This window comes from Cornus florida, unplaced genomic scaffold, assembly GCF_030987335.1.
Source record: "Cornus florida cultivar Cherokee Brave unplaced genomic scaffold, ASM3098733v1 CherokeeBrave_3.0.0_Hap2_Chr11, whole genome shotgun sequence".
Lineage (NCBI taxonomy): Eukaryota > Viridiplantae > Streptophyta > Magnoliopsida > Cornales > Cornaceae > Cornus > Cornus florida.
In genome coordinates this window covers 56,759,010-56,778,143 of record NW_026775581.1, presented here as the reverse complement: position 1 = coordinate 56,778,143, position 19,134 = coordinate 56,759,010, and the positions used below count along the sequence as shown (strand labels likewise).

At 32.7% G+C, this 19,134-nt stretch overlaps 1 pseudogene; it reads left to right on the top strand.

The window, feature by feature from the left end:
- The first annotated feature begins 6,765 nt into the window (after window positions 1-6,765).
- On the top strand, window positions 6,766-6,883 carry LOC132287242 (U2 spliceosomal RNA; annotated as a pseudogene).
- Window positions 6,884-19,134: the final 12,251 nt, after the last annotated feature.

Genomic DNA, 19,134 nt, shown 5'->3' with positions numbered 1-19,134 from the left:
ACTTAAAATAAAGGAGTGCGTAAAATGTAAACATTATGGATGTTTTTCACTCTTACACAAATAAGGACATTATAGGAAGAGATAATGGTGTATTCAGAATTTTATATCTTAACAGTGACTTCAAGCCATTTTTTTAAGGGTATTAATTGTTGAGACAAATACACGGGATTAAAGAAGAAAGAATGATTTGTGGCTTTGAGGCGTGTAGTCACTGTCCTTAAGGTGTTATTTACCCCCACTATAGTTGAGTTTGTTATCGGGTTCCATAGCAAAACACCTCCGGGATACAACAAAGTCAGAATCCACCGTTAGCAATATAGAATAATTCCCTTAAACACTCTGTTGAAACTGTTGTAAGAATAACTGAATATAGAGTAGGAGAGAATATATTAAGGATTATATTCTTATATCAAATCTGAATTAGCTATCCCTATTTATAAAGTACGTGGGGGTGTATACAACAGACATGACTCTTGGTGCAGAGGTTGTGACTTAGTTCCAATTCAAAAGTTATGTCTCTTCGTAGAAATCCAACAAGCATAACTGTTGGTACAAACTCAAGACACGTGACTTTTGGTACATTCACTGAACTGCCTTTCTCTCACTCTATATATTCATCCATATATATATATATATATATATATATATATATTACAATATATTCAACAATCTCCCACTATATTGTAATATATAACTACTAGTCAAAATTACAGTAATATCATCACGTATACAAGAATGTATCTTTCGATTAAAACCTTCAATTAGTGTAAGTACTTTAAAGTTTTTACGAAGAACAATGGTGGCCGCAGCTTAAACCAAGTATCCTTAATGTTAAAACCGAAAATACCACACGTATGATCATATCCAGTTTCTATGAGATGTTCATAATTTATTTAGCACTATTATGGCCTGTGCTCATCCTAGTTTCATGAACATTTATAAGAGTAAAACCAAATAACCCTTGTTAGAAGCGACACCACTTCTTATGTTCATATAGGAGAAGTTCCAATATGTGTCCTTGTTACTTTAGACACTTCATATTTAGTTTGAACTTCTTTATAAGTATACCACTCAACCTCAAAAAACGTAGCAGTCCTCACTGAACATCCTAGAAGGGGCATTGTACAATTGTTTTTCAGTGTATGTACAATCACTTATCAATAACTTGTTATTACCCATTAAACTTTGGACTAGTGGTATTCTAATACAAATTCGGGTTACCATTATTGGTGATTTCAAGAAAAGGGTTTCAGCCCTTATTCCACTAGATGTTAATATTTCACTAAATTTTGATATTATTAAAATCTACCAAGTCATGACTTACAAAATATATTCTTTAATGTAACTAATTGACATACTTATTTGTCAAGCCAATATGTGTAGACATTTCATTATACTTTAAATAGAACTAGCATAAACAAAGAAATTGATGGCTCCAGTTGTGGCCACAACTTTATTATTATTTTTTAATCATAATTCTTAGTCATTCAATCTTCTTCGTGTACCATTGCTAGTAACTCAAATAATGTAACATATACTTCTTTTTCTTAGAAGTCCAAGAGATATTCCTTTTCAATACTATACTTCTTTTTCTTAGAGGTCCAAGAGACATTCCTTTTCAATTTTTTTTATTGTCTCGTAACTTTGCACAAGCATTCTCAAGCTTTGCAATTTGCATGCTCTAAGTTAGAGTACTAGTACTTTGCATAAATAATCAGACCTTCAATGTTTTACAAGCATGATAAATCTTGTAACTTTAAGAAGCTACACTTACTCCCACATTACAAAGTATCCATGTTACTCATATATCAATTATCCATCATGCATGACAAAACAATTTCATGCTTCTTAAGTAAATCTTAAGTAAATAAATCAAACAATAAATATATCATTCATATATAGCTGTGAATAACAGAACTAGTAACCAATTTCACTAATAGGTGACTATCACACATATCCATTAATTAATTATTAACGGTTTCTCAAACTCAACATAATATCATATGCACACATTTTTTACATAAATAAAATGCATGGAGTGAAGCATAAATTCAAATTTATGACATACCCAAAATATAAAACGACGTATATACTCACCGCAACCAAATTTTCTTATTGTAAAGTCACGTATGGATTGGATCTCACTTAACTTTTAAAACTCTGTCTGAACATAGAAACTTAATTAAAAATCAAATTCTAAAGATATTTGAAACGTCACTTACCCTTACACGCAAATTTGCAAAGAATATATATGCCGCTACAAATTTTCTTCTTACAAATAACACCTTAAGATTGTTGAGACAAATACACGGGATTAAAGAAGGAAGAATGATTTGTGGCTTTGAGGCGTGTAGTCACTTTTCTTAAGGTGTTATTTGCCCTCACTCTAATTGAGTTTGCGATTGGGTTCCATAGCAAAACACCTCCAGCATACAACAAAGTCGGAATGCGCCGTTAGTAATACAGAAGAATTCCCTTAAACATTCTGTTGAAACTATTGTAAAATGACTGAATATAGAGTATGAGAGAATATATTTAGGATTATATTCTAATATCAAATCTGAATTAGCCACCCCTATTTATAAAGTACGTAAGGGTATACAACAGACATGACTCTTGGTGTAGAGGTTGTGACTTTTAGTTCCAATTCAAAAGTTATGTCTCTTCGTAGAAATCCAACGGGCATAACTATTAGTATAAACTCAAGAGACATGACTTTTGGTATATTCACTTAACTGCATTTCTCTCACTCCATATATTCATCCATATATATATATATATTACAATATATTCAACATTAATTACCAAAAATTAAAATGTTAAGGATGTGTTTTTCACTTCGCCCTTTTAAAAATGTGCACATAACTAAATTTGTAACAAAACAGTGACCTCGAGCCCTTCTTTAATAATTTTTTCAAACTTAACACACTTATAGAAAATAAAAAATAAAAAATAAAAGTTAGCTGTCCAAAATTTAAACATTAGGGTAATTTTCTCACTTTGCCCTAAAAATAATATTCACCAGTGATTTAATTGTGACAGTAATTAAAGTGTGAAAGTCAATAAACTACAAAGTACGAAAGAAATTAATATAATGTGATAATAAGAAAATCAATAGAAGAGCAATTGTATATATCTGATAATTATTATAATAAATAAAAGATAATTAATACATTAAAAATAAATTAATACATTAAAAAAAATAAAAATAAAAGAGGTGATATTGGCATTTCACGTTTTTATGTTTGCACTCTAATCTAAAATGAAATAACTCATCAAACCCTAACTTTATAAGTAAATAATTATTTATTTTCAAATTATATAAAACCCATCTATTTATTATTGGTTTACCCCTCTCTATCCCGTATTAAATCTTTCGATCTCTTTGACACTCCACTCCGGTCTTCCCCCAATATATATATATATATATCTATATCTATACTATTATTAAATGTGCAAAGAATTTCAGTATTTATTTATTAATATAAAAAAAGAGTTTTTATAAACAAAAAATTACCTAAAAATTATTTTAAAAGTTTAATTCAAATTACAAATTACCTAATAATATTTATAAAAATTAATTTAAAAAGTTAATTCAAATTATAAATTACCTAATATAATTCATTTTTCTTGTCTCACATTGGTTTTAAGTAAAAATGATAACATGAAAGTCTTTTATAAACTATAAACCTAAAAAATAATAATCACACATTTCTCGGCCTTTTGGTTAAGATCAAGTGTAGTACTAAATTTTTTTGGGTCGGTCTTTTGGCTAACTTTTCTTGGTCTTTTGGTTAAGATCAAGTGTAGTATTACTTTCTTGACCTTTTAACCTTCAGTATTTATTTATTAATATAAAAAAAGAGTTTTTATAAACAAAAAATTATCTAAAAATTATTTAAAGAGTTTAATTCAAATTACAAATTACCTAATAAAATTCATTTTTCTTGTCCCACATTGGTTTTAAGTAAAAAGGATTATATGGAAGCCTCTTATAAAACTATAGCCTAAATAAATAATAATCACACCTTTCTCGGCCTTTCAGTATTTATTTATTAATATAAAAAAAAGAGTTTTATAAACACAAAATAACCTAAAAATTATTTAAAGAATTTAATTCAAATTACAAATTACATATTAAAATTTATAAAAATTAATTTAAAGATTTTAATTCAAATTACAAATTACCTAATAAAATTCATTTTTCTTGACCTAAAGAAATAATAATCACACATTGTTTGGGTCGGCCTTTTGGCTGACCTTTCTTGGTCTTTTGACAAAGATCGAGTATTTTTAATTAAATTTTTGCGTGTGTATTGCTTTGCGATTAGCCAGAACAACATAAAATTCATTTTTCTTGTCTCACATTGGTTTTAAGTAAAAAAAGGATTACATGAAAACTTCTTATAAAATTATAAACCTAAATAAATAATAATCACACCTTTCTCGGCCTTTCAGTATTTGAGTATTTATTTATTAATATAAAAAAAGAGTTTTTATAAACAAAAAATTACCTAAAAATTATTTAAAGAGTTTAATTCAAATTACCTATTAAAATTTATAGAAATTAATTTAAAGAGTTTAACTCAAATTACAAATTACCTAATAAAATTCATTTTTCTTGTCCCACTTTGGTTTTAAGTAAAAAAGATTACATGGAAGCCTCTTATAAAACTATAAACCTAAAGAAATAATAATCACACATTTTTTAACCTTTTGGCTAAGATCAAGTGTAATACTAAGTTTTTTTGGGTTGACCTTTTAGCTAACCTTTCTTGGTCTTTTGGCTAAGATCAAGTGTAGTACTATTTTAAAGAGTTTAATTCAAATTACAAATTACCTAATAAAATTCATTTTTCTTGTCCCACATTGGTTTGAAGTAAAAAGGTTTGCATGAAAGTCTCTTATAAAACTATAGACCTAAAGAAATAATAATCACACATTTCTCGGCTTTTTGGTTAAGATCAAGTGTAGTACTAAATTTTTTTGGGTCGGCCTTTTGGTTAACCTTTCTTGGTCTTTTGACAAAGATCAAGTGTAGTACTACTTTATCGACTTTTTGACTTTCAGTATTTATTTATTAATATAAAAAATGAGTTTTTATAAATAAAAAAAATTACCTAAAAAATATTTAAAGAGTTTAATTCAAATTAAAAATTACCTAATAAAATTTATAAAAATTAATTTAAAGAGTTTAATTAAAATTACAAATTACCTAATAAAATTTATTTTTCTTATCCCACGTTGGTTTTAAGTAAAAAAGATTACATGGAATCTTCTTATAAAACTATAGACTTAAAGAAATAATAATTACACCTTTCTTGCCCTTTTGGCTAAGATAAGTGTAGTACTAAATTTTTTTTGGTCAGCCTTTTGTCTAACCTTTCTTGGTCTTTTGGCCAAGATCAAGTGTAGTACTACTTTCTCGACCTTTTGGCTTTCAGTATTTATTTATTAATATAAAAAAATAGTTTTTTAAACAAAAAATTAGCTAAAAATTATTTTAAAAGATTTAATTAAAATTACAAATTACTTAATAAAATTCATTTTTCTTGTCCCATATTAGTTTTAAGTAACAAGGATTACATGGAAGCTTCTTATAAAACTATAGAGCTAAAGAAATAATAATCACACCTTTCTGAGCCTTTTGGTTAACATTTCTCGGCATTTTGGATAAAATCAAGTGTAGTACTAAATTTTTTTTGTCGGCTTTTTGGCTAACATTTCTTGGTCTTTTGGCTAAGATCAAGTGTAGTACTATTTTATCGGCCTTTGTGCAAAGAGTTTCAGTATTTCAGTATTTATTTATTAATATAAATAAAGAGTTTTTATAGACAAAAAATTACCTAAAAATTATTTAAAGATTTTAATTCAAATTACAAATTACCTAATAAAAATTAATTTTAAGAGTTTAATTTAAATTACAATTTACCTAATAGAATTCATTTTTCTTATCCTACTTTGGTTTTAAGTAAAAAAAGATTACATAGAAGCCTCTTATAAAACTATAGACCTACAGAAATAATAATCACACGTTTCTCGGTCTTTTGGCTAAGATCAACTGTAATACTAAATTTTTTTGGGTCGGCCTTTTGGCTAGCCTTTCTTGGTCGTTTGGCTAAAATTAAGTGTAGTACTACTTTCTCGGCCTTTTAGCTTTCAGTATTTATTTATTAATATAAAAAAGAGTTTTTATAAACAAAAAATTACCTAAAAATTATTTAAAGAGTTTAATTTAAATTACAAATTATCTAATAAAATTTATAAAAATTAATTTAAAGAGTTTAATTCAAATTACAAATTACCTAATAAAATTAATTTTTCTTGTCCCGCATTGGTTTTAAGTAAAAATGATTACATGGAAGCCTCTTATTAAACTATAGACCTAAAGAAATAATAATCACACCTTTTTTGTCCTTTTGGCTAAGACTAAGTGTAGTACTAAATTGTTTTGGATCGGCCTTTTAGCTAACATTTCTTGGTCTTTTTGCTAAAATCAAGTATAGTACTACTTTCTCGGTCTTTTGGCTAACCTTACTTTCTCGGCCTTTTGAATGTGCAAAGAGTTTCTACCTAAAAATAATTTAAAGAGTTTAATTCAAATTACAAATTACCTAATAAAATTTATAAAAATTAATTTAAAGAGTTTAATTCAAATTACAAATTACCTAATAAAATTCATTTTTCTTGTCCCACATTGGTATTAAGTAAAAAGGATTATATGGAAGCCTCTTATAAAATAATAGACCTAAAAAAATAATAATTACACCTTTCTCGGCCTTTTGGCTAAGATCAAGTGTAGTACTAAATTTTATACGGTCCTCGATGCAACACAACAAATCTAAAATACTTTCAAAAGTATTTTTATATTTTAAAATCTCATTATTGTATTTGTTTCAATGGTTTAATAAAATTACAAATACATAATTTTTTGTCTTTACTCATTTGCAAATTCATGATGATAATTAAAGTGCGAAGTATGGAACATATTAGAACACTTTGTAACCCTAACAATATTCAATGATTGCCAAACATTAATAAATTGTTTACTAGATGATTTATTACAATTACAAATTGAGGTAATTTTCAATGCTTATTCATAAAATTTTAATTAAATTAAAAAAAATATTTACGCTTCCATTTCACAGCAATATCCATTAGAACTAGCGGATTTCTCTTCCATTGGTGATTAGCTGGATTGGGAGTTAGCAACACTTGTTCTTGTTCTTTCTTTAGCAGGTGAATAAGAGATTGATATTGATTCAATGGGCATTTTCGTGCTTAAAAAACTGAATCTTGACTCCTATTTGGAAACAATTTCTCAATATCTTTGAATTCTCAATAGCTCTAAATTATATTTGTTCTTTTTACAAGACATGGATGAATTCAGCAACAAAGTGACAAGCTGCAAAGGAAAATATTTTCTTTTTCTGGTGAAGATAGACAATACTCAACAACAAGTCGTAAAAACTTATTTTGTAGTGGAAGAATTAAAAGAATTGACATTTGACAATGATCATTTCATGAAAAAATGAGATATGCAAAAAAGATAAAGATTGAGAAATAAATAATTTAGGAATATTTTTATTTTCAAACAGTTATAGTTTTAGATTTTTTTATATATTTTGTTTATTTTGAGATGACAATTATTACAATCTAAAAATTATTGGTACCCTTTCGAATTTTATAATACATAAAATTTTTATATAGTATTTATTTATGAATATTTAGTAAATTATAGAATTTATTTATATATATTTTTTAAATGTTTATAGTTTTTATTCATACATCAATGAAAAACCTTATTTTGTTTCTTTTTAGATGACAATTATTACTTTCTAAGGCATTCTGGCCTGTACTATTTTGCCTATTTTTTTTATAAAATTATAACTAATTAAAAAATATATAAAAATATAAATTATATAAGTTAGAAAATATTCATTATGTATATCACACATGCCTTTGACTAGTATATATATATAATTATATGATTTGACGGTCACACCCCTTGTCAAAGTTAATTGGGTTAATTGGACTTGATTTTTTAACCATTCACTTGTTTTTACCATTATACCCTATATTTTATTTAAAATAAGATATGAAATGTCAATTTTATCCTTCTATAATTCTCATCAAATCCAATATTCCAATTTTAAAAAAAAAAACGGAAGAAAAAGAAAAAAAGATGACCATCCAAATCCACCGTGAACCACAGCAACATCGTCGAAATCTTCCCCACCTTAGGCAACGTCATGCCTGATCAAGCATCCAACGGTGGCTCGACGGCCGGCGACAATACGTTTGGCCACAATGAAGGTCCTCTACACCACAGACTTCGTCCTCTACACCACGACCATCCAAATCCACGATGCAGGTCCTCTGGGTATTGAGGATTGAATGATTTCAAAAACTAAATAGATAGATCTTGGTCGAGGCACTCGTTTCCAACGTCTTGATCTGCAACCTCAGTTTTCTTTCACCAGACCAAGTGCGGGAACAATGTCGACTGAACCAATCGCTTATCGACACGCGTCCTTTCTGGCAGCTGATCAGTCGCTATCACGACCGTCGCTTCCTTCGCTAATTCTTCCGTTAGATCAGGCGAATTTTGGTTGTATGCTAAATTAAGGTTTTGGGGTGAAATTGGGGCGGTTTGGGAAGGAGCAAATCAACTCATCATCCGATTCCCTATTACTTTGAAGACTTTACAATCTATTGTCAACATCATATTGATATACTCCGTAATGGACATCATGATTGATGGCAGTGCTGCCGTTGAATATAATTTGAGGCCTTACTGAAATGATCTTTTAATATAATATTAATTTTAGAGTTATACTATCTTATACTTAAATTTAATAAAAATAAAAAATATACATATAAGAAATAAGAAGAAAAAAATTATTAAATAAAGAAGATAAAAGTTCAAATAAGAAATATGGAAAAATTTACAAATTCAGGAGAAAAAAGAAGTGCTAATGAAAAAAAAAAAAAGTCGAGAAAAAAGATAGATTAAATAGATGTACCTATTTGATTCGATAATTAAGGACGACTATCTATTTTTTATTGATCCACATCAGACGTAAGGAGCTGTACATCCTCACTAGGGACTTGGATGTTTTAAGTTAAATATTCTCTAAAGGCTAATTTGTTAAAGGCTAATTTAGTGTGGTGGAATGAATTGGAATGGAATAAGAATGGAGGTGGGAATGAAATGAGAAGAGAATAGAATGGTCATTCTTTTTGTTAAAAGGTGCAATGATTTTGATGAAATGACCATTTTCCAAGAATAGTGGAGAATGATGATTTCAACTTTAAAATTGGCACCAAAAAAAAAAAAAAAAAAAAAAAAAAAAAAAAAATTCCATTCCACTTTCTTTTATTTCATTCCACCAACTAGCCATAAGTTATCCTAAGTTGAATTCTCTAACACGTGACATTTAAAATCTATTTATAACTGGTGTTAAACCATGTCAACTAATTTAAATAAAGTTTGAAAATTGCACCGTTTTGAAATAAGAAAAATTTACCAAAATTTTAAAACTGAGACAATACTTAGGTCCTCACTAGTGAGTATCTACGACATACTCACCGCTGATGATAAGTGCTTAAATGTTGCACATTTCAGCACCTAAGCTAAGGTATTTCAGTCTTTGCATCTATCTTAATTTTATGTTTTAGTCCCAATTTATGTTTATGTGTATTTCAGGGCAATAAAGTTAAAATGAGGTAAGAACGGTCCAATTAAGCCTTTTTGGAGTTAAGCAAAGATTTTCAAAAAATGGCACGAAGCGGTCAATCTCGGGCCTTTGATGATGTTCCCAAAGATGGAGAAGCAAACCAAATAGCCCAGAGCAAAAATGGAGCTGAATAAGGCTTAAAGGAATTTTCCAACTCTGGGGGATCGATCCCCCAGGACTTAGCAACATTACAGTTTTTATTTAATTTTTGGGCTTATTTTGGGAACTGTTGGGCTTTAATGAGATTGTTACTTAAGGCCCAATGAGCCATTAGATTAGGGTTAGTTTTAGTTTTTATTTAGGTAAAGATTATTAGAGAAAAAATTTAAGTTTTATTTTATTATTATTTTTCTGTATCGTAGTATCGTATTTTCTCTCTGGAAAAACACGCGAAGAAAGGGAAAAAGCAAGAACAGGTTAGGGTTTGGAAGAAAAGTTCAGAGAAGATGAAGCAGATGATGGGGATTGTCCTGTCTTCGACTCCATCAACCATGAGTGGCTGATTCTTCTACTTAGGGTTGGATAAACCCTAAGCATGTAACCTATTCTCTCTCTCTTTTCATACTTTTTGGGGATTAATTTATGTAATTAGTGTATAGTCTTGAATATTATGAATTAAATTCTTCCAATTGATTATCTGTATTAATCTCATATTGTCTTATGTGTGGTTGATTGATAAACAAATTTTACACATGAATTCTTTGTTAATTGATTCTTGTGATGGCTATGCATGGTATTGCTTAGTTGTAATTGTGTTTCTAACTGATGAAAAATGCTTCCATTTGATGGATGGTACTACATGTTTAGGTTAATTTGTTGTCTAATTAGTTTTAAATTCATGTTTAATTAGTTTAATTAATTTAATTGCAATTCAATTATTAGGTAAGTAGACCATCCATACTTATGTTTGAATTCCATACTTTTTGTCATAATTGCATTATCTTCTAGATTAATGTGTGTTAAATTTGTAACTTGGATTGATAAATCATGCTTTGAATGGGTGAATTACACTACACTTAGTTTAATTGTCATTAGATAGTTGATTCATGCTTGAAATTGATGGTTTACACTTTTCATTGCACTTGTTAGCCACATATAGATTACATAATATTATTTCCCCAATTAGTTGAAAGTGAGTGAGTTAGGGAATGTGCTTAGTGGTGAATCCTACACCCTAAGTCTCTTTCCAATCTCTTAAACTCTATTTCTTTATTGCAATCATTTAGTTTAAAATTAGTTTTAATCACAAACAAAACCCTTTTGGCAATCACATAAGCATTAAAGTAGAATTCAATTCTGGAAAACCTATAATTGTTTAGATCTCTTGGGACGATCCCTGCTCACTTCATACTCCATAGTATAAGTGTTTAGTGGTTTTATAAATTTTAAAATATGGTGCCCACTTGACATTATTTCTAAACCTAAAGTGTTGTGCATTATTTTGTGCACACGCTCGGGTCGCACCAGCTGATGTGGACTAATAATAAATGGATACATCCTATTTTAATTACCAAATTAAGGATGGTAATTAAATTTCTATATCTGATTTGGTAAGTAAATATCTATCACCGTCTTTAATTTGGTGATTAAAGATCACAGGTCAATTTATTATTGGTCCATATCAGCGGTGAATATGTCGTAGATCCTCATTAGCGAGGACCTAAGTATGCACCCTTTTGAATTAAGGAAAATTTACCATACTCTAACGACGTTTAACTTCTTTCTCTCTCCTCTTGCTCATTCGCACGATTGGGGGAATATTTCGCGCCAAAAATGAATGTTCTTTGCCATAGAATTAAGATGGACGAAAATGTAATGGCAAGACATGTAACTTTTATTGGCAATAGTAATGGTTGGAAAAGAATATATATATATATATATATATATATATATATATATACAAGCATAGATAGTGATGGAGTTAGGAAAATACAACCAAAAGCCTTATATATAGAAAAGATGAGAGAGAACGGTCGGTTGGGTTTAAAGAGAAACAGAGACCATCATGACTTATTTAAGATAGGAATAAAGAGGAAAGAGAGGGAGGATCTTTTTTTTGAAAAAGATGAGGGAGAGATAATGACGTTAAACGTCGTTAGAGTATGGTAAATTTTTCTTAATTCAAAAGGGTACAATTTTTAAACTTAGGTAAAATTTTCTTATCTCAAAACGGTACAGTTTTTAAACTTTCTTTAAATTAGTTGACGGGATTTAACACCAGCAGTAGATAGAATTTAAATATCACTTGTCAATCTGTAGCGAATTCAACCTAAGATAACTTAGAGGATCCAAGTCCCCTCAGGAGTCATGACCCAAGTATTGTCCATATAAGAAAATAAAAAAATTTAGGACCTTTCTATTGGGTAGAGTTTAATAATAGGAAGAAAATAAAAAATTTAGGAAGGTTATAACATAAACAAATAAAAAAAAAAATTGAAAGTTATAATATAAGGAAATAAAAATTTTGGGGCCTTTTTATTGGCTAGAGTTTTATATTAGTAATGGAAATAAAAATTTTAAGAACCTTATAATATAAAGAACTAAAAAAAATTTGAGACCGTCGTATTAGTTGGGCCTTAGGCGACCGCCTAAATGGCCTAAGGGCCCTGCATGATGGTTAATTGGCCAATTCTTGAATCTCACCCAAGTCATATTGTGAAGACTTTGTTGAATATGTAAATCTTGTGTGTGTGTGTGTGTGTGTGTGTGTGTATCTAGATACTAGATAGAAGATGATTTCACGGTTCAATGAATGGGATTGAGGAGCACTTCATCACATATTCAATGTCACAGAAAATCTTTACTTCAAAAGTCCAACTAATACGAGGGTTTAAGTCCAATTAATTAAGGTTAAAATTATACTTCCAATAAGGAAGGGTATTTTTGGTATTTTATTATTTTAAGGTAGTTGACTTCTGACATGTCTAACAGTCAACTAATAGAAGGGGTGTCAGGGAAAATTTAAACGGTGTAGAATTACCTCCAGTCTCATAGTAATCAGTTTTGTCCTTTTTAGAATAAATGGCTGTGAAAGGGTCAATTAAAAATATTGAGTAACTAATTTTTCACCACCTCTCTTTAAGTTGTATTCCACATATATAAAAACTTTAAACATCCGGTTTGATATTATTAAACTCTAATTTTGTGTTCTAGATCGTCTTCCTCCCTTTCCTTGGTCTCTGGTATTTTATTTTGGGGGTTCCAGTGAAATTCCTTTGATTATCATCAAGTTTGTTCCCTTTGTCTGATCAATTGTTGGTTCATTCCAAATTCATATTGTTTACATGGTTTAACTTGAATTCTTGTGATAACAGTCAATTCTATTCACTTTGTCTAAAAATTGTTGGTTTATTGATTCATCATTTGTTACTCTAAAATTGAAGAAGAAGTTCAGTCTGTGTTGATGTTCTTTGCTTTATCTCTTCGTTTCTGCTCTTAATCCTTCTCCTACTCAATTATGTACTGCAATTACTCTCTTTGGTAGAATTATGTTGGGATTTTAAGTATAACATAAGCATGAAATAAAGTACGTACGGCTTGGGATTTTACGTTTAACATATATTGAGAAGGTCAATGATATCCTGATATTCATGGGATAAACGTACATTGTATTTGCTGTAATTCTTTTAGATTCTCATTATACTTAGATTACCTAGAATAGATTAGCACCATTATAGGATTACCTAGAATAGATTAGTACGAGTATAGGAAATCTTTTGTATAAAGCTGCATCTTTTGTTTCGATGAGGATAATTCAAAAAGGCAAATATTTTCTTTATATGGTTTCAGAGCAGGGAATGATACCCTAGCTCTCTGCTCTCTTTTATTTTTTTCCTTTATTTATTTATTTATTTTTTGTCACCGTTTCCCATCATCATGGCAAACGAGCAATCTTCGAATGGCAGCAAACCCTATGCCGCCAATCCATATTTTCTCTACCATTCCAACCATCCCGGAATGGTGCTTATTTCCAAGCCCCTCAATGGGGATAATTATTCGACCTGGTGTAAGGCCATAACCATATCTTTGAATGGCAAATCCAAGCTGGGTTTCATAGATTGGACCATCACAGCGTCGCCTGCTACAACCAAACCAGATGACTTTACATCATGGAAAAAATGCAATGATATGATCCTATCCTGGATCCTCAATTCACTCACACCAGATCTTATAGACAGCGTTATTTTTTCGACCACTGCCCAAGAGGTATGGGAAGACCTTTGGGATCATTTTTCTCAAAGCAATGCCCCTCGTATTTTTCAAATTTAGAGGGACATCGTTTGTCTTTCTCAAGATCAGATGGCTGTTGTGGCTTACTACATAAGGCTGAAAAAATTATGGGATGAACTAGGCTCCTATAATGGCACTATTTGCTCTTGTGGGGCAAACCATAAAAGACGCCGATTGATGCAATTTCTCATGGGGCTTAATGAGTACTATAGTTCAATCTGAGGGCAGGTCCTATTGATGAATCCACTACTTGATGTTGCAAAGGCTTACTCCTCCATTATACAAGATGAGAAGTAGCGAAGCCTGAGCATTGCACGTGAGATAACGGAGACCTTCGCCATAGCTGTTCGAAGGGATGAATCATTGGCTCTGGCTGTTCAACATAAAAAAGGCTTTTCTCGTTCTAACTCATTTAATCGAAAACCTTTACATTGCTTTTACTGTGATCGAGATCATCATGTATGAGACACATGTTGGAAGTTGAAAGGGTATTCGCCAGGACACCCAAAACATGCATCAAACAGGTCCCACCAAGGAGGCACTCATTCTAAGCACAACAATAGCCATCCATCTTCAGTCAATAATGTCAAGGAGGGGCCAATGATGCAGGAAATGCAGTCGATAATGAATGGGCTTTTTGATTTGCAAATCTAGCAATCATTATCTATCGTGCAAGATAAAGGGACATCAAAATCCGTTATTCCTAAGGCAAATGTTGCTAGTGCTGCTTTAGGTTTGTCACAAGCTTCTTCAGATTTTTCACCAGCATTGTTGTGCCCCCATCAATTAATTATTGATAGTGGTGCAATAGACCACATTACTTCATCTCCAACTTTGCTTGTTAACAATAGAGAAAACATTTTTTCGCCACCAGTTGTTATGCCAAGTGAAGAACAGGCTCCGATTACATCTATTGGGACTTTACCATTGAATTTAGTTCTTTCTTTAAAAAATGTGCTTGTTGTTGCATCCTTTAAGGTGGATTTAATGTCTGTGAGTTGAATTACAAGAGATCTTAATTATTCAGTAACCTTCTTCCCTCATTGGTGTATTTTACAGAACTTGATCATGAGCACGACGATTGGTTTGGGTAAACAACGAGACGGACTTTATTACTTGGTTGCGATAGCATCGGAGAAACCAAAAAAAAAATAAAATACAATCCGCAGCAGCCATTGCTAGCCGTTCATCCTGTTCTCAGGTCACAGACTTGTGGCATCGCCGATTAGGGCATTTATCTTCCTCTAGATTAATTTTATGGCAAAAAATTTGTTAAATTTTCCTTCCAAGTTCAATATTGCTTGTGATGTTTGTGCACTTGCAAAACAAAGTTGGCTTTCATTTGCTGCTAGCTCCATTTTGTCTGTTAGACCTTTTGAATTAATTCATTGTGACATTTGGGGCCCTTACAAAATTGCCTCTCTTTCTGGTGCTAAATATTTTTTGACTATTGTGGATGACTATTCCAGATTCACATGGGTATTTTTTACGAATCACAAGAGTGAAACGCAACATTTACTTGCCAATTTTTTCTTTTTTGTCCAAACACAATTCAATGCCTCTATAGCAAACATTCAGGTTGATAATGGAGGGGAATTCTTTTCTATGCCCGCAGGAATTTTATAAACAAAAGGGCACCACTTATTAACATTCTTGTGTCTATACTCCTCAACAAAATGGCGTTGTAAAGCATAAACATCGCCATATTCTAAAGTCAGATTGAGCCCTTCACTTCCAAGTCCATCTCCCTTTACGCTTTTGGGCAGAATGTGTTTTCCCTGCAGTCCATATCATTAATCGTTTACCCACACCACTTCTTTCTCGTCAAACTGCTTTTGAACGACTTTGTGGCAAAATTCATTCTTATTCTCACCTCTGAGTTTTTGGGTGTCTTGCATATGCTACTAATGTTCATGTTCCTCATAAATTTGCCCCTCGAGCCAAGCGTTGTGTTTTTCTTGGTTACCTAGTTGGTCATAAAGCTTACAAGCTCTATGACATTACAACCCATCAAGTATTCACTAGTCGTGACGTTATTTTTCATGAAGATATTTTTCCCTATGAGTCCACTCCATCCACTTTCACAAATTCAGCACCCGTCATTCCTCTTCTTATATTCGATTCTTCCTCTTCGGGACCTTTTTCAACCATCCAACAAACACCACCACCGGAACCTGTCCTTCCATCAGCACCTCCGAATTCGCTTTTTCATTCGGGCCTTGTTCAGCCCATAACTCTACGTGATTATGTTTGCAACCAAGTGATGCCTCCCAAATAATTGCAACCTCTTTGTAATTTTACCTCTTACCATCGTTACTTACCACAACATCGCTCATTTACTACTACTATCAGTCAGGATATTAAGCCTACATCTTATGATTAAGTAGCTTCTCATTCCCACTGGCTAGAAGCAATGCAATCTAAATTGGCCACTTTTGAAGCCAATGACACTTGGTCTTTCACTTTTCTCCCTCCTGGAAAGAAGCCTATTGGTTGTCGTTGGTGTGGAAGGAAAAATCCCCCTCCAATGAGGATCGTCCACATCATCACGCTGCATATTTATGTTCTTTATATTGCGAGGGCCCTATCCGTATAGCCCAAATTGCAAAAGCCCAATCTAGAACGAGCCCAAATTGATTCTTCCTTTAGATTAAGATCACTAACATTGGCCCTTCGGCCCATTATTCAAGCCCAGCTGATTTAAGGTGCATTCGGCCCAGGCTATTTGAGAATGAACGAGTCCCGCCAATCGAAGGATTTATCATAGAAGGTAAATTCTATACAAGGAAGATCTGTGAAAAGGGAAGTCTGGCATGGAAAGAAGTATAAAAGGAAACAACATGATAGGAAGAAACATTGTATATGGAATGTATTAGAAGGCAAACAATGCGAGTCCTACCATACTTCTACCACATTTTTGTGTATAAATAGAGGCTTAAACCTCCAATAAAATCTATCGAGCAATATACGCTTTCTCTGAGTACTATAATTTCTTGTTTTGAGTGAGTTGTATTTTTCTTTTTATTTCTTTTAATAGAGAGAAATTTTGTACATACATTTTGGCGCCGTCTGTGGAAATCGTATAAAAATATACTCCCACTATTGTTTCAAATTGTTTCTGTTACTACGATCTGGAATGTCGAACAGAGGATCGACAATAGCGGCTGATCAACAGATGGAGTTGATGCAAAAGATTCGAGAAAAATTCTTGCACCAGTTCGAAACGCTTCGTCAGGTGAACGAAGCCAGCGTAGCCCAGATTGCATTGTTTCAACAATAAAATAACACCCTTCAAAAGGCGATGGCTCAGTTGACACCACAGCCACCACCAGTTGATACGGCTAAACCTCCCCCCCAACCAAAAAGCTCTTCCAGTTAACGAGCCTCAAGGCAATGGGGCGCGGCCTAATGAAGCTCGGCCCAACGAAGTTCAGCAAGAGCAGAGGACAAGGACTGAGGCAGTTGCTTCGGACAATCTTCCTCGTCGCACGTAGGACGAACAGGCCGAGTCCAGCCGTAAGCTTACGGTACGGTCTAATGGCATTCCAAATGGCGTAGGCGTACATGAGGCCTTTGATGAAAAGAGACTCCTGAGGATTTAGACACCTGCCGAGATGGCAAGAGAGCATAAGAACTCCCTAGTGAAGACTCCGTTCACTGATGATATATACCGTGTTGGCAGGCCTAAAAAATTCACTATGCCTTCCTTTACCTAGTTCGATGGTACAAGAGATCCTTCTCATCACCTTGATCACTATGCACAAAAGATGGCTCTGGATGATCACAACGATCCATTCATGTGTAAGGTTTTTCCGACTAGCCTAACAGGAGCTGCGTTGGAGTGGTTCAGGAATAGGCTACACAAATCCATCCCGAACTACGAAACTCTGTGCACTATGTTCCTAGCACAGTACTATAAAAACAAGAAGCAAAAAAAGAGTATCGCTAGCCTTTTCACCATAAGGCAAAAGAAAGGAGAAACGTTGCAGGATTTCTTATCCAGATTTAACATGCAGGCCTCAGAAATAGCAGATTGCTATCCTGCGACTGTAATAGAAACGTTCAAGCTTGTAATGATTCAGGGAACCAAGTTCCACACCTCCCTAGTCAAATATTCTCCTCCGGATATGCAAACTCTCAATGCCAGGGCACAGATTTACATCCGACTTGAGGAGAATGTAGCCCACCGAGTGCAGGATGCCACCCTTGTCACAGTAGAGAATAAGCCTCGGGAAAACTTTTAAATTCAAAAAGTCAAAAAAACCAGCTTGCCTCAGTATCGGTCACTCAGGTACCTAAGAAGAGGCAGAGGACAAAGGAAAGGTTCACACCTCTTCGCACCACCTTGGCTCGGCCATTCTAAGAAAACAGGATGAGATTCGTAGCCCCTCAGCCAATGAGGCAACCCTTGGAGTAGAGGGACAAGAGCAAGCACTGCGCCTACCATAGAGATTACAGGCATACAACCAATGATTGTAGATCCCTTAGGTGGCAAGTGGAGAACATGATAATCAGGGGTAAGTTGGCAGACTACCTCACAACAAAAGAGTACGTGAAGCCTTGGGAGGTCAATCCTCAAAAAGTAGAAGGTACTCAAGTAAAGTTCATCCATGCAATAAATGGGAGATCAGAGGACGACTAAGAATCAGAAGAAGTATATAAATCTAGACTAAGGGCAGCCCATAAGCTAAGGAAGTTATCCTCGGTGAACACTATCACTTCGGGCAGCATTGGCGATTGAGATTTATCCAGAGTTTAACTCCCCCACGAGGATCCACTAGTCATCAGTCTTCTGGTGGCAAATTGCATGATCAAAAGGGTTCTGATAGATTTAGGTTCTAGCGCTAATATTATCACAAAGGCAGTCTTTGAGCTGCTAGAGATCCCGTCATCATCAATTGGGCCCACCTCCAGTCCCTTGATGTGATTTAATGGCACGAAGATGGACCCCCTTGGGGTGATTGACTTATCCGTCACTGCGGCAAAAATGACATTAAAGGAGAACTTTGATCTAATAGAAATCCATCCTTCTTATAATCTCATTATGGGAAGAGGCTGGATCTACCGAATGAACGGGGTTCCGTCTACCCTTCATCAGGTGATGCGCTACTTGTCTCCGGATAGTAAGGAGTTTATTAACCTTTGAGGAGATCAGGTCATAGCC